Consider the following 11,830-nt stretch of genomic DNA (forward strand, 5'->3'; position numbering starts at 1 on the left):
TGAACAAACGACTGGTTAAAGAAACTTTGGTACATCTACACAATGGAATACTATGCAGCTATTAGGAGAGATGAAGTAATGAAATTTGCATATAAGTGTATAGATAGGAGAGTATCATGCTAAGTGAAATGAGTCAGAAAGAGAGGGACAGACACAGAAGGACTGCACTCATTTGTGGAGTATAAAATAACATAAAACAAGACTGATACCCAAGGACAGTAGACACAAGGGACAGGAAGATTGCTCCATAGTTTGAAGACTGCCTCATGAGCAGGGAGAGAAGGCAGCTTATGGAGAAGGGATCACTAAGAAACTGGTGGTTGGAAGGATCAGTCGGGATGGGAGATGTGTGCTAAAAGTAGATAAAGGACCAAAAGTGATAGCCTCTCAGTATCTGGTTGCAAACCATAATAGCCAAAAGTAGAAAGAGGGTGTGGGAAATTGTCTGCAATGGAGGCAGGGGGAGGTTGGGAAAGGGAGGTTATACTGTGGAGACTGGTAGTGGGGAATGTGCACTGGTGGAGGGATGGGTGTTTGATCATTGTATGATTGTAACTCAAACATGAAAGCTTGTAACTGTATCTCACAGTGATTCAATAAAGTAAAATTTAAAAAAAAAACTGGGTCAAAGAAATAGCAGCAGATAGAATACTTGCCTAGCACAAAGCAGATCTGATTAAATTCCAAGAACCACAGATGGTACTCAAGCCCTGCCAGGAGTGATCCCTAAGCACAAAGCCAATAGTAAGCCCTGAGCACAACCATATGTGGTCCCAGAAGCAAATAACAACAAAAACAACAACTTCTTGCCTTCTCTGGTTTGCCTCAAATTTCTAATTTCTGGTTTATGTCAACTGTAAATAAATAAATAATTTAAAAATCTCTATCTTTTCAAGTGGAAGAAATAGTTTCCATATTTTAGGAGGGTATTACTTTGCAGTAAGACATGTAAGAGTTCAAAAAGAGAATCAATATGAACCACTTATACAGTAGACGTATTTTAAATATTTCCCTAAAAAATAGACTTTGAGGCTTAATATGGGCTTTTTATTTGTCATTTGTATGTGTGAATTTCAATGTAATAGAGATCAAATGCCATCAAGAAATGGGTGCATGCCACAATGGAATCATAAACATAGTATTAAAAAATTGTGATTACATAGTTATGTTTTAGTTACTTGAAAAATAACATCAATCATATATGTAATGAAAAACAAGTTCATTCACTTGGGTTGTAATTACAGAAAGTATGATTTTGTTACTTAATAATTATGATAAACATATGAAATTTAGATTCTCCACTGGGAAAAATCACTCTATCACTGTATCACTGTCATCCCGTTGTTCATTGATTTGCTTGAGTGGGTGCTAGTAACACCTCCATTCGTCCCTGTCACATGCTACTGTAGCCCGATGGCATATTGGGGGCTCTTTCAGGATAAGGGAAATGAGGACCATCATTGTTACTCTTTTTGGCATATCGAATATGCCACGGGTAGCTTGCCAGGCTCTGCCATGCAGGAAAGATACTCTTGATAGCTTCCTGGGCTCACTGAGAGGGACAGAAGCTTTGGGGGCAGCCTCTAATCACCTTTACAGGTGTTACCAGTCTACCAAATGTAAGCTTTTGGTTTACTGGCATGTTGTAATGATCTGCACACTGACAAATGCTGTCTCTGGGCAGCACCTGGGACATCTGAAGCCTCAGGTTATTCTCCTTGAGGTTGATGGAGTGTGCCTGGAGGTTGTTGAGCAGCTGGCATAGCAGGACCCTATTGCAGAGGGTCTGTGCCACGTCAAACACCTACACCGAGTCCTAGGTCACCCAGTAGTTGGCTGATAGCATCCCACAATGGATGAGCCACAGCGCACACTGCCACCATGGATCTATATCTGACTGTGCTGAGACTTGTCCTAGCTGGGGCAGGTGGCCGCTGTGGCCACACTGTGGTTTCTCCACACCCCACCGACACCATTCTGTCGGAATCTTGCAAAACAGCTGGCGATGTCCATCAGGAATCACATGTAGAGTTCCAGCAGGGATCATGCATAAAGTTTCATGCCTGGCGTGCTCTGCTGTAGGTTGTCTAAGGCAAGATGGTGAGTCGGGTTTGGGAGAGCACGAGGGGTTCGAACAGCATATGTGCCATCTGGCTTCCAATCAAATATGGTATGGTAATTATGGAAAATGAGTAGGGAGTGTCTTATGATGTGTTTTGCGGCTGTGCTGTTTAGGAATATGTTCACTCATGCGTGAAGCTCGACCCGAGTGTGTGGAAAGTGGCCTAGAGCATGACGGCTGTTGGGTTGTGGAGGTTGGCTGCTGGGCTGAGTCCCTTCAGGCAGGGAGGGCTCTCACCTGTCCACCTCTGGAGCACCCCAAGTGAAACAGCCTAGCTTGGAGTCCGGTGGCATATTTATGGGGGCCTGATTTTATGCTCCCTTCTGGGAGAAGCAGCCGTGAGTTCTGGAGGGTGGCCGATGAGGAGATTATCTGGTGCTGGCAGGAGGTGGCTTATGGGTGTGACCCCTGGGCCACCAGAGGCTGGGGGAAGCAGGCAGAGGATCTTTGGCCCTGGGTCCGATTGAGACCAGAGACTAAGGTCACAAAGTTCTTCATTACCTGGGTTCCAGGTAATATTCTGGGGAAAATATGGATATTAATCAGTATTCTGCTACAACAATGTGGGTATTTTGGAAACTGAAAATATTAATGTATAATTAGAGGCTCTAACACTACCACTGTCAGTAAGCACTAGTGTTCAAAGTTCATAAGAAATATCTCCTAAAATATCCCAGTTATCTAGGCCCCCAGCCTGCTTCTGACCCCGGAAGTCACACCCTCAACCTGCCACCAGCACCATCTTGTCGCACTCAGCAGTGAAGAATCCTGGCCGGCGGGCATCGCAACACAGGAGAATGCTCCGGGCCCCAATCCGATCCGACAACACCGGGGTGCCCCAGATGGAGGAGGTGCAGTCTCCCTGCCTTCTCCACATGGAATCCCGGTGAGACTGAGCTTCTACAACATGGCTCCAGTATGTGGGGACCGGGACTATTTCTCCAAACCACGTGTCTGCGTGACCTTTCTTGATATACAAGGTGAGCAATGGAAAATAGATGATCTAGTATCTTCCCCTAGAAGTCAGGTTTGAATGGTGCTGTTGAATGTCCAAGCAAAATATAATGGCCAAACTATAGAGAGAACCCCAGAGGCACACAAACCAAGTTCGGAACCCAGTGGCTTCTTGCAGAAATGCCTCTAGACTGTTAACTAAGCTATGGCCCCATGCCTCCCCAGGAGGGGAAAGGTTTTGTCCCTTGGCCTTTCCTTTTGGCAGCGGCGGCATAGTGACTGCCATCTTTTGGAGCCTGTTAGACAGAGGTACGAGTTTTCAGTGATGGGATGCACAGGAAATCTCGGGATGGGGGTGGCGGTACCGGCACTGCTCCCCGCCCAGACAAGACCCTGAGCGGCCGCCCACAAATGGCTCCTCCACTCCTGAACAGCCATGATTCCAGAGGCACACAAACCAATTTCAGAACTCAGAAGCTTCTTTCAGAAATGCCTCTAGACTGTGAACTAAGCTACGGCCTCATGCCGCCCCGGGAGGGGAAAGATTTTTGTCCCTCAGCCTTTCCTTTTGGCAGCGGTGGCATGGCGACCACCATCTTTCAGAGCCCATTGGATGGAATTATGAGTTTGCAGTGATGGGGCATGTGGGAAATCTCGGGATGTGGGGGGGACTGTACCAGCACTGCTCCCCACCCAGACGAGACCCAGAGTGGCTGCCCACAAATGGCTCCTCCATTCCTGAAAGGCCATGATCCCAGAGGCACACAAACCAATTTCAGAACCCAGTGGCTTCTGGCAGAAATCACTCTGGACTTAATTACTAAAATACCAGAAGTCCAAAATCCTATATTCTGGGGCTGGAGCGATAGCACAGCGGGTAGGGCGTTTGCCTTGCACGCGGTCGACCTGGGTTCGATTCCCAGCATCCCATATGGTCCCCTGAGAACGGCCAGGAGTGATTCCTGAGTGCAGAGCCAGGAGTAACCCCTGTGCATCGCCAGGTGTGACCCAAAAAGCAAAAAACAAAAAAAAAATCCTATATCCTTCATTACCAGCAATAGAAAACAAATTATCAAATGATTGATGTCTTTTCAGCAGGTCTGATTGTTGGGGGAAATTCCAAATAATAATAGTGAGTTTTCTGTCCAAACAATGTAATCAAAGTAAAGAGAGAGTAAAGTGAAAAATCATCTGCCACTCAGGAAGGTTGGGGATGGGATGGGGGTATACTGGGGTTCTTGGTGGTGGAACATGTGCACTGCTAAAGGGATGGGTGTTCGATCATTGTATAACTGAGACTTAGAACTGAAAGCTTTGTAACTGTTCTCACGGTGATTCAATAAAAAATTTTTTAAATGCCAAAAAAAATCCCAGTGAACTGAATTCAAAATATGTTAAAAGGTTCTAGCATCAAGACCAAGTAACAATTATTCCAGGTATGGAAGTGTTATAGCAGATGGTGATTTGCGATGGGTTCTTGTGGATGTTGAGTAAGATTATCACACCAACCAGCACATGTCTCCTGTTTCACAATTCTTTAACAGCTCAAATTACAGACAAGGCAGGCAGAAATGCAGGTAGCAAAGACGTAAGCAGGAGAGAGCAGGGGCCCTTTTTATACAATTACCTGGAGTTACAGTATGTATTTCTGTTCCTTAGCTATTTCTGGTATGTTCCTTAGCTATTTCTGGTTATATCTTATCAGACCATCCCATTGGGGCAACCAATTTGATTGTTTATGCAAATAAGTGTTGTGTTAATTATGGACTGATAAGGCCTGGAGATGATCAATTAGACCCCATATGTAAAGTAGTCCATGAGTAGTTCTACTTCTTACTTCCCCTAGGAAGTCTGGCCTCTCCCTTCCTTTTCTAGTCTATTACTGGTCACTTCCTCTATAACACAAAGATTGAACAACACACATAAATAAATTAATGTGATACAAGACACAAAAAATGGAAATATAAAAATCATATCAATAGAAGCAGATAAATATTTTGACAAGATTCTGTTTATGAGAAAAAAAAAACCTCCCAACAAAAATGGGAGTAGAAAGAACATACCTCAGCACAGTAAAGGTCATATAAGGAAAACCCACAGCTAACATAATTTTTAAAGGAGAAAACTCAAAACTGTTCTTTAGAAAATTAGTAACATGACAAATATATATGGCAAACATGCCTCACAAATATTATTCAACATAGTACTAGTAGTCCTAGAAGCAGCAAATAGATAAGAAAGATAAAAGGGGTCCTAACTAGGGAAGAACTTAACTACAACTATTTGCAGAGACAAGATAATATATAGAGGCATCCCTGAGGACTTCGCTAAAACTAGTAGAAACAGTAAACCAATACAGCAAACTAACTGCATAAAAAATTCAATATAAAAAATTTGTTGATTTTCTTTCTTTTTTTTTTTTTTGCTTTTTGGGTTACACTCAGTGATGCTCAGGGATTACTCCTGGTTCTGCACTCAGGAATTTCTCCTGGCAGTGCTTGGGAGACCATATGGGATGCCAGGGATTGAACCCAGGTTGGCCGTGTGGAAGGAAACCGCCCTACTCGCTGTACTATTGCCCCAGCCCCAATTTTTTTTTAATTTATTTATTTTTAATTAGAGAATCACCGTGAGGGTACAGTTACAGATTTATACACTTTTGTGCTTATACTTCCCTCATACAAAGTTTGGGAACCCATCCCTTCACCAGTGCCCATTCTCCACCACCCGTAAACCCAGTGTCCCTCCCACCCTCCCCAAACCCATCTCCCCCCCCACCCCACCCTGCCACTGTGGCAAGGCATTCCCTTCTGTTTTCTCTCTCTAATTAGCTGTTGTGGTTTGCAATAAAGGTGTTGAGTGGCCGCTGTGCTCAGTCTCTAGCCCTCATTCAGCCCGCAACTCCCTTCCCCCACATGGCCTTCGACTACAATGTAGTTGGTGATCGCTTCTCTGAGTTGACCTTTCCCCGGAACGTGAGGCCAGCCTCGAAGCCATGGAGTCAACCTCCTGGTACTTATTTCTACAGTTCTTGGGTGTTAGTCTCCCACTCTGTTATTCTATATACCATAGATGAGTGCAATCTTTCTATGTCTGTCTCTCTCTTTCTGACTCATTTCACTCAGCATGAAACTTTTCATGCCCATCCACTTGACTACAAAATTCTTGACCTCCTTTTTTCTAACAGCTGCATAGTATTCCATTGTATAGATGTACCAAAGTTTCCTCAACCAGTCATCCGTTCTGGGGCATTCGGGTTTTTTCCAGATTCTGGCTATTGTAAACAGTGCTGCGATGAACGTACATGTGCAGATGTTGTTTCGATTGTACTTTTTTGCCTCTCTGGGATATATTCCCAGCAGTGGTATTGCTGGGTCAAATGGGAATTCAATATCTAATTTTTTGAGAGTCGTCCAAATTGTTTTCCAGAAGGCCCAGCCCCAATTTTTATGTGCAAACAATAAACTAGAAGGAAATCACAAAAATGATCCAATTTACAACTGCATCAAAAAGAATCAAATATCTAGGACTCAACACAACAGAGGTGGTAAAACACATAGAAAACTATAATCACTATCAAAAGAATTGAATACAACATAGGGAAATAGAAAAATATTCCATGTCCATGAATTAGAAGAATCAGCATCATTTAAATGATAATTCTATCCAAAACTCCAATAACATTCATCGACATAGAACAAATATTGCTAATATTTGCACCAGATCACAACTTGGTGCCAGAACTGTGCAGGAGGAAGATAGGGCATGGAACACCTTCAAGAGCATTGAAGTTGTTAAGAGGATGAAGAACCTCCAGCTCCAGGCACATCTTTTCAATTCCACTGTTCTTCCTGCACTAACATACACCTCAGAGACCTGGGCCCTATAAAAACAGGATGAGAATGCTATTCGAGTATCCTAAAGAGGAATCAAAAGAGTTATGCTTGGAGTATCACATTTTGCTCAAGTGAGAGAAGGTATTCGGAATTCCATCCTCTGTCGATGATCAAGGATCATTTGCCAAGGTGTTGAAAATGAGATGGGCCAGACACGTAATGTAATTTGGAGATGACCACTGTACTAGAGCAGTTACCGATTGGATTCCACGGAATGTCAAAAGAACGCCTGGTGACCCACCTATGAAATGGTCAGACTTCTTCATCAAGACTCTGAATGAACAGTTTGTTGCTCTCCGTGTTCCTGGAGCAAGCAGATGCCGTTGGTTTATACTAGCATGCTACAGGGTCAAATGGAGACATTACTGGTGCCCACTTGAACAAATTGATGAGGAAGATCCAAGACAAATGAACAAGGGATGACAAAGGATACAAGTGATACCACACCATATTTGACTGGAGGCAATATGGCGCCGATGCCACCCAAACCTCTTGCACTTTCCCGAACCCAGCTCACCATTTCGCTTTAGACAACGTGTGGCTCAGCACACCAGACATGGAACTCTATGCATGATCCCTGCTGGAACTTTATGCGTGATTCCTGATGAACATCACCAGCTGTTTTGGAAGATTCAGATAGAGTGGGATCAGTGGGGCACACAGAAACTACAGTGGCCATCACAGTATCGCCGCCTGCTCCGGCCAGGCCGAGCAGCAGCACCATCAGACATAGAGCCATGAAGGCAGTGTGTGCAGTGGCTCATCCACTGTGGGGTGCTGTCAGCCAACTACTGGGTGTCCTGGAACTTGGAGCAGGTGTTCGACCTGTCACAGACCCTCCGCAACAGGGTCCTGCTATGCCAGCTGCTCAGCCACCTCCAGGCACACTCCATCAACCTCAAGGAGAACAACCCGAGGCTTCAGATGTCCCAGGTGCTGCCCAGAGACGCAGGCAGGTGCGCATTTGTCAGTGTGCAGATCGTTACAACATGCCAGTCGACCAAAAGCTTACATTTGGTAGACTAAGAACACCTGTAAAAGCGATTAGAAGCCATCCCCAAAGCCTCTGTCCCTCTCAGAGATCCCAGCAAGCTACTGAGAATATCCCGCCTGCACGGCAGAGCCTGGCAAACTACCCATGCCATACTCGATATGCCAAAAACAGTAACAATGATGGTCCTCATTCCCCTGATCCTGAATGAGCCCCCAATATGCCATCGGGCTACAGTAGCATGTGACAGGGACGAATGGAGACATTACTGGCAAAGGCCCAAGTGAATCGATGAACAACGGGATGACAATGATACAGTGATACAGTGATCTTACCTTATTCACATAAGTGAACTCGAAATCAATTAGTACCTTAAATGTTAAGTCCAAATCCATAAAATATATCAAAGGAAATAGGAAAAACAGTTTGTGTTACTGGCTTTTGTGGGGCTTTCAGTGATGATTAGATTTGTGAATGAGGAAAACAAATACAAAAATGAGTGTGATTAGCTCGAACTAAAAGGCAAAAGAAATTCTCAAAAACAAAAACATACCCTTCTGAATGGTATCATACATCTAACATTAGATCAATATCCAAGATATATGAAGAACTTAAAAACTCAGCAGTAACTACAACAAAACCAAATAACTCCATGAGAACTGGGAGAAGAGATGAGCAGACATTTCCTCAGAGAATACAAAGATGACTTAACGGGCACATAAAAAATGCTGTCATCACTAATGATCAGGGAGATGCAAGTCTAAAACAATTACACATAGCCCATGCCAGTGAGAATGGCCTATATCAAAAAAGCCAGGCTAATAGGCTAATAAAAGAACACTCATTCAACATTAGTGGTTATGTTGGTGGTTATGTAAAGATTTCTAGAGAATATCTAAAGTTTCTCTCGTATAACTACCATTTAACTACTAGATTGTACAACTCTCATATAACTTCTAGATCATATAACTACCATACATTCTAGCACTCATAGGTATTTTATCAAAACATGAAAAGGAACATAAAAAATCAGTCAAAAAGACACACACAGACCAGAGAGATAATACAGTGGTTTAAGACACTAGACTTTGACATGGCCAACCCTAATCTGATCACTAACACCACATATAGTTCCCCAAGCTATATGTGATCCTTGAGCACAGACCCAGGAGTAAGCCCTGAGCCCAGATGGCAGTAAGCCCCGAAAAAAAAAAGATATATGCATACCCATGTTCACTGCAGTGCTATTTACATTAACCAAGATTTGGAAACAACCCAAGTATTCAAACCTGATGAGTAGAGGTGAAAATGTGATGAAATATAAAATCCAAAATAGTGTAAAAATGAAAGCACATTTTGCAGTCTAATAAAAGATGAAATCTTGCCTTTTTATATAAAAAGGATGGGATAGCAGAGGGTCATGCCAAGCAAAGTTGGAAGGAGAAAGACAAATACCAGATGATCTCACCCATATATAGGATACAAAGAAACAGGGCAAGGGGATATACAATGGCCAATGAAAACAAATTATTAGACTTTGACCTCAGAGCTGAGGTTACTAGGGAGTGGGTTGAGAAGGTCCAGTGGACTACATTAGAGAGATATTGAAACTTTGGTTATTGCAGTGCATCACCTAAACATGAGTATTCATATGCGTATTTACATTATTATTATTGCAATACAAATAAATTTTAAAATGTTTTTAAGATAACTGTCTCCAGTTCCATGTATACTTTAGAAATGTCTAATATACAGCATCAAATAGGCCACATATTGTGTACTGGTTATAATTAGAGCACAAGAAAAGGGAGCCTATGCTTAAAATCAATTGTAGTTTAGTAGATTAGAAGTATAGATGCATTTGAATTTAGGATTCCAATATATTGCAAATAAGACCTTTTTTCAAGCTCCTGAAATTTGCCATGTGAAAAATGTGGAAATATCCATGGGACAAAACATAAATGTCAGCAGTCAATAGACATTAAGAATGAATATTAAGCTCCTAAAACATGTCCTCCTCAGTTATGATTCCACATGAGCTTTCAAGAACTTTCCATACAGAAGCATTTCATGTAGCAATATTATCAATTATGTTTTACATGTTATAAAAATAAGGCCTCGTGATGTCATTCCAGACTTGCTCGAGGTCACATAATTAGTGTTAGAGTTTATCCATGAATCAAAGACATCTGATTCAGTCTCTTATTTTTATTTAATCTATTGTTATTATACAGGCAGCTTGGGTTCCTTTAAAATAATCAGTTACCTTGTTAAATACTTAAGTAATATTTGACAGAAAATTACATTTAAATAAATTATTTTGTTTAAACAGCTCTTCTGAGGGTTTTTAAATTGTATTAATCACCTCCAATACATTTTGGCTATTTTCATTGTGACTGAATGTAGGGGTATATAAAAAATGATGCAGAAAAAAAATGATGCCATCCCCGGGTGTTACCAAGCTCAATACCGAAACAAATAATTATACACATTTACATATGCAATGGAGACAAGTTCTTTGAACTGGGATGTTGAATCCCAAGAGAGTCTGTTAACAGAAAGTTGAGTCAGGAAGACCAGAGGTTTTCTTGAGGAAGAAACACCTTGAGCAAAGATTTGAAAAATAAGCAAGTCCTGACAAAACAAAATGAGAGACAAGAGAACTCCGTGCAATTACGCAATATGGAAAACACAAGGGGTTTCAAAAGGAAAAATGGCTAAAGGAAAGGGAGTGAGATGGGTTTGGGACAAGAGGAGGGACAATGTCTACAGATCAGACCATGCGGGACTTTTACCTCATGTGAATTAGTATTCTTGTTCTATCAAAAGGAGAGTCGGAGTGATAATTAGAGGGGCGAGATATGATCAGATTTTATTTTTGAATATTCATTCTGGCTGAAGTAGAGCAAAAATGAGGTGCCAGGCAACCAGCAATTACATGTCCCCAGGTGTAAGAGTGATGAAGCTATTGCATGGGGAAATGATAGCTCAACTATAGTCACGGAGGTGGAGATGGAGAAATGTGGGCAGGTTTGGAAAATATTTGAGATACAAAATCAATAGGAATAGATGAACAACCAAATGTGGTAAGTGATAAAAGGGAACTCTTAGAAATGATGGCTTATCTTTTGGTTGTCAACAATTAAACAAGCACAGTAAACTAGGAATATAATTTATAGGAAGTAAAGATCTGCATTTGACATGAAAAATTTGAGGATACTCTAAGACAGAAACTGTTTATGACGAAGTTGGATGTACATATTTGAAGAGAAAAATATCCATATATTCAAATGTCGTGTGCAATAAAGGGTGATGGGGTCACAGATTTGCAAATATTGTCTAAAAGAGTAAACTACAAGAAGATAGGACATAAAATATAGCCTTTAGATCATGGTGATTTAATAAATTTAAAACACAATAAACTCATGCAATCTAAAAATAGAATATAGCCTTAAAAATCATATATACGAGGGAGATATGCCTGCGAAGAAGACAGAATAGGAGGCAAATCTGGAGTGTATCATGTCACAGGGCTAAGAGAAGACAAGTACTTTAAGAGAGCAGAATGTGGTTGTTAGGGACTGGGATGAGGGGGAATTAAGAGCTAATAATCAATGGGTATAAAATTTGGGTAATGCTAAATGGATAAGTTCTAGAGACCCACTGTAAACTACTGTGGGAATAATAAACAAAATTGTACTCTACACTTAAAACTTTGTCATGACGGTCTAACTCAGGTTTTCTTCTTACCACAATAATTTTTTAAAGCATCAACCAGTGCATTGCTTGGAAATGTCAAGTAAGATGACAACAGAAGAATACTCTTTGTGGCCTTAGTTACAAGGAATTCAATGGCAGATTAAAGGG

The sequence above is a fragment of the Sorex araneus genome, chromosome X, assembly GCF_027595985.1.
Source record: "Sorex araneus isolate mSorAra2 chromosome X, mSorAra2.pri, whole genome shotgun sequence".
NCBI lineage: Eukaryota > Metazoa > Chordata > Mammalia > Eulipotyphla > Soricidae > Sorex > Sorex araneus.